General features: G+C 38.6%; 1 protein-coding gene across 2 annotated transcripts in view; it reads right to left on the bottom strand.

Annotated features, from left to right (window-relative positions):
- Khdrbs3 (KH RNA binding domain containing, signal transduction associated 3) overlaps positions 1-3,816 on the bottom strand; it is a 414,163-nt gene extending 410,347 nt beyond the window's left edge. For both annotated transcript variants that reach the window (XM_076911441.1, XM_076911440.1), the window contains exon 1: positions 3,570-3,816. The gene's annotated coding sequence lies outside the window, so the exon portion shown is untranslated. The remainder of the gene's footprint in view (positions 1-3,569) is intronic.
- Between the last annotated feature and the right edge of the window lie 1,953 nt (positions 3,817-5,769).

The raw sequence follows: 5,769 nt of genomic DNA, 5'->3' as shown, positions 1-5,769 counted from the left end.
AACTGAGGGGTTTTAGCACCTCAACACTAAGGAAGAAAATTAAATACTTTGCCAGGATTAAATCATATTATGAAACTCCTGCCCCCAATTCTCCTAGAGGACAGTGCACTATTTTAGTGGTGATGTCACCCCTATAACTTAGAACACTAATAATAGATGCTTTGCCTTGGTGTTTTCTTCTATGCATTTGCTATGTGCAGGAGTTGTTCCTGTAAACCTGCCTCCAACCTACTCTTGAAGACCCTGGCAGGGATGATTGAGAAATAGCATGTCATTGTCAAAGTTTTGAACGATGAATAGTCCTGTATTCACAGTATCTGTTTTTGGATTCCATTGCCCTGTAGTTCTTCTCAGCCCAGTCTGCCTGCTAGAATTTCATGCATCTTGTAAATTTCTGCTTAAACATCACCTCCTGGTAGTCAGACTATCCTTGCTCTTACCTCATGGGCCTATCATTCTGTAACAAGAACTAATGTTTAATACTCTGCAAGTATTGTAATTTGTGGCTTATTGTTATTTTATTTTGCGTATCTTTGATTTACTTGAACATCCTGTCACATATTCAAATTTTCAGGGTGTTTTTCTTTTTTTTCTCCTTTTCTTTTTTCTTCTTCTTTTTTTAAACAGAGTCACACTATGTAGCTCAGGCAGTTTCAGACTTGAGACCCCCTGCATTGCTTCCCCCATGCTGGGATTTCAGGTGAGTGTCAACACACCTACCAGAGGTGCAATTTTGTTGAATTGTCTAATTTTATTCCTTTCATATTGTTCAAGGTAATGGTACAAGACACCTGACCTCTTCTTGTTCATATTCAGACATTAGTCACTCAAAGAAAATTTCTGTTAATTATACACTTAACAATATATATTCTATTGTGTTATACTTTTATCAGTTATAAAAATTGGAGCAGGAACTCTTTTCTATGATGTCATCGAATCGTGATGGGGTTTCACAGTACTTTTCGGGAATTTTTATGAAACTCATTATCTATTTCCAAATCTGAACATACTCTAACTGTATTTTTAAAAATTTCCCAACAGCAGGAAATGCCACCAACTACTTCTTCAGAGTTTCTGTTACTGTTTTCCTGGATTTCCTTCTACATCCTGGCTGCACTATCAGTCTCCTTTGCCAGTATCTTTTCACTCACTTGAATGTTAGGATTCCCAGACCTCAACTTCAGTTAACTTCCTCTCCTTCCCTGAACTTTCTTACCCAGTGTCTTAACAACTCCTAGAGTTTCAGGTATGATTTATCACAGACGCATTCTATCATCTGCCTTTCTAGAAACCACCTTTCCATGAGGCTCTAGACTCATGAACATATGATCCACTTCACAGCTCCTTGTAGTCATTGCAGAAATTACCAAAGCCAAAAGGAGCTCATTCTCTTCTTCTATTGCCCGATTGATCCCCTCAGACTATGACAGTGATTAAGAGAGTCCAATGGCACATTATGGATCACATTCATGGTCAGAGATTATGTTAGGTACCACAGCTGCTCCCTTCCTAGTCTTCTTCATTTCAGTGAGACCATAGCCTTTTCCAGAAGTTGTCAGTTCAGATCCCAGTTTTCTCCTCTTCTATACTTCTTTATCCAGCCCACTGGAAGGTCCTTCTAACCTCTATTTCAAGCATCTTTCAAGCTACATACTTTTGTCTGTTTTCATTGACACACCTCACGTCCAATGCCCAGCTTCTAATAGACTAGGAAGGTCACTTTCTATGCTTTCTCCCTGCTTCTGCTCTTATCTTCTTGAAATCACTCCAGGAACAACAAGCAGTCTGATTAAATAAAAATTAAAGCATGTCACTCTTCTTCTAAAACTCCTCCAGTGATGTATAACAGGCTTTCTCTTTGTCCAAACCTCAGGCTGCTCTGTACTTTCATAGTGAGTACATCTTGACTTTGCTCCACTACTCTGACCTTGTACTGACAAGTTCAGTTTCATCTAGTAAAAAAAAAAAAAAAAAAAAAAATAATAATAATAATAATAACCTTTTTTAAAAAACAAAAACCTTAATGTATTTAAGTTGACATATTAATAATAACTTCAAGTATATTTTCCAGATTGGCCTGAAGTTCACAACAGAGTTGCTCACACTCAGTGACAAACAAAAAAGGTTACAGTTGACAATTGGGAAGCCAAATCCATTGGTTTAAACAGGTACCAAATCATCTCAACATAAAAGTTAGGAGTTTTCACATGATGCCTTAACTGTCATTCATTTTATTACTTTTTAGTTAAATTGCTAAAGGCATCATCTACAACTTTCCATATAGAATTAACAGAAGTTAATCTGACATTTCTTCCAGCTCTTCCTTTCAATCAGAAGCAGACTATTATATCCCAAGCCCCAGTCTTGGTGTCCTTTGTATCCCACTTACTTTTCTATGTAAGACTCACAACTTTTGATATTTGAAGGTGTTTCTTTTTCCATATATTTTTGTCTAAACACTTGACCTTTTTATTAGTAAACATTGTATCAGGCAGCTAAGAAAGAATCCTCTTAGATTCCAATCCTCAGAACAAGTTTCTATTCACTGGAAGCCTGTCCTTTCTGCTAATGTAATAATAAACTCTAACAAAAGTAAGTGATAGAAGAAGTGGTTTATTTTAGCTCACATGATCATGTTAAAGCCTAAATTTGTTAGTTTTCCATTGCTGTTATAAAACACTCTGACCCAAAGCAAATTAGGAAGGAATGATTTGTTTGGGCTGGGATTTCCAGGAAGCAAGTCCATCATACAAAGAACAGCATGGAATGGGGACAAAATCTGGAAGCTGACTGATGACATTTTTTTTTTATCTGCATATGGGAAGCAGAGAGAGGGAATGGAAACTGGTGTAAAGCTGTGTGTGTGTCCTCCAAACCCACCTCCAGCAACATAATTCCTCCAGCAAGACTGTGTCTCTTAAAGGGTCTATAACCTCTCCAAACACCGACAACAACTAGGGACAAATGTTCAAATACATGAGCATAGGTGATGCATTTTTCATTCAATCTACTACATCACTAGGAATATACTGCTAATCAGGAGCCTGGCATAACTGGCTATAACACATCCATACACAGTCAAGAAGCAAACAGAAATAATTAATGTATGCATGCCTATACTCAGCTTAATTTCTTGGTTCTTATTCAGTTCAATATCCCCATCTTAGGGAATGGTTGCCATCCACATGAGCTGGTATTCCCAGCTCAATCAATATAATCAAGATACCCCCTTATATGATAATGTGACCTAGACAGTCCTTTATGGAGACTCTTTTCCCAGGTGATTTGAGACTGTGTCAAGTTGACAATGAAAACTAGTTACCACATTCCCCAATTCTTGGCTCTATAGCCAGAGAAATTTGCTATAATTAGAGTAGATTTCAGCTCTATCCTACACGATGCACAGAAACACAATTGTCTCCATCACTGACCCTGCTATCCTCTATTGTAGAAATTTAAATGCAATCTGTCTTGCTATTTTTAACAAGTGTCAGAATAATTTTTTCCCCTCTACACTTCATATCACACTTCTTATAAAACCTGAATTTATTAGCCCAAGTTACACTCACCTTTTTCTCCCTTTCTCCCATAAGTTCAACCGCACTGTTCATCTTCTGGTTGCTTTCATTCCTTGGATTCTTCTAACCTTTGTGCCTTTGTGCCTCTGTAGCTCTTCCCATGGCCCGGACGTTTTCTCGCTTATGGCTTTTACTTGATTGATGTCCTCCTTTCTCCTGTTGTTTAGGGTTCAGCTTAAGTTACATGGATAAAAAAATGTCCTCTGATCTCCATCCCTTATGCTGCTATTCTATCTTAGCTCCTTTCTATCCCAGTGATGAGACACCATGACTTCATTGAAAAACAAAGGCTTACTGTGTTTCACAGTTTCAGGATGTGAGTTCATGGCCTTCATGATGGGGGGAGGGGAGCATGGCAGCAGGCAGGCACAACACTGGAGCTGAGAATTTATATCTTTATCTGAAATTAGGAGGCAGACAGAGACATACATAAGAATAGGGTGAGCTTTTGAAACCCCAAATCCTACCCCCAGTGACACACCTTCAACAAGGCCACACTTCCAAATCCTTCCCAAACAGTTTTTCCAACTGTGGACCAAGCATTCAAATATATAGGCCAATAGGGGGTGACATTCTCAGTCAAATCATCACACATTCCATTTCTGTCTAAGTTGTGTACCTATATCAAATCCTACTTGGCTTGGTTTTGTAAGCAAAGTTTTATGATAATTCAGACACTCTTGTTTACTCTATGGCTGCCTTCATAATCTACCTGTGAGATCAACCACAGCATTAGAGACCTTGCAGCTCCAAATCAAAAACATTTGCTCTCTGGCTCTTCATAGAAGCACAGCATCTGTATCACTAGCCATTGTTCTGGTCCTTTTCGCTAGGAATTAGGCTCCATAGAAACAGAAGCTGTGTCTTATTCTCTTAGTCATCTGTGTTACTCCAAGCAGCTACTACAGACTGCAGGAGATATATGAAAGGTATCTTTATTCCTCATAGTTCTGGAGACTAGAAGTACAAAATCAAGTCACTGACATTTGCTGAGAATTGCCCTAAATATACAAGATAGTCTCCTCTAGGGGGAGTGAAACAGTGTCCTCATTGACAGTAGGCAGAAAATAAAAGACTCCTGTTGAAGCCTTTTATAAAGAAACAACATTAGTATATTCATGAAAGAAGATCCATAAAATATTCCACCTCCAATACTATTATTACATTAAGAATACTTTCTAGTACATGATTGGGGCAAGTGAGATCATAAACTACTCTACTAAATCATTCTATTGTTGTTGATTTATTTATTTGGTTGGTTGGTTAGTTTTGAGAGTTTTGCTTTTGGATTTATTTATTTATTTATTTATTTATTGTGACCTGGTTTCTCTGTGTAACCCTGGATGTCCTGGAACTCTCTCTTTCTCTCTCTGTAGACTAGGCTGGCCTCAAACTGAGAGTCTCACCTGCCTCTGTCTCCCGAGTGCTGGGATTAAAGACATGCACCACAATGGTGGCGCACGCCTTTAATCCCAGTGCTTGGGAGGCAGAGGCAGGAGGATTTCTGAGTTCGAGGCCAGCCTGGTCTACAGAGTGAGTTCCAGGACAGCCAGGGCTACTCAGAGAAACCCTGTCTCAAAAAAAGCCAAAACAAAACAACAACAAAAAAAAACCCAAACAAACAAACAAACAAACAAAAAAGACATGCACCACCACCTTTTGGCTCCTATAAAATCATTCCTAAAAGAGCCTGGTACAACAGACATATCCCTTCAAATGTTTATACCAGGAGAATATAAGTGCTTTGAGGAAAACCTCTTTTAGACTTTTGATCATGTTTATTGTGGGAAAGTCACAGCAGCCGGACATTGACGTATCTGATCATATTGTATCCATACATACTCAAGAAGCAGGAAGAAATTAATGCATGCATGCATATCTGCACTCAACGTATTTTCTCCACCCTCTTACAATATGTCTAGGGAATTGTGCCACCCATAATAAGCAGGTCTTCTCATCTCAATTGATATAAAAAGAAAATTCCTCACAGGCATGCCCAAAGACTAGAATAGTCTGGATTGTAGACAAAGTGACTGTAGTTCATTGCAACTCAGAGGCAGGAGTCTTTATCACTCCTTGACATGTGCCTCTGTCATGTGACTGCAGCCCCTTTCACAGAGGACAGCAAAGCCTCTTTACCAACCTTTTACTTGATTTAGCTACAAGACAGCCTTTGACAAATGGATAAGAT

This window comes from Arvicanthis niloticus, chromosome 13 (assembly GCF_011762505.2).
Source record: "Arvicanthis niloticus isolate mArvNil1 chromosome 13, mArvNil1.pat.X, whole genome shotgun sequence".
Lineage (NCBI taxonomy): Eukaryota > Metazoa > Chordata > Mammalia > Rodentia > Muridae > Arvicanthis > Arvicanthis niloticus.
This window is presented reverse-complemented; position numbering and strand designations above follow the sequence as displayed.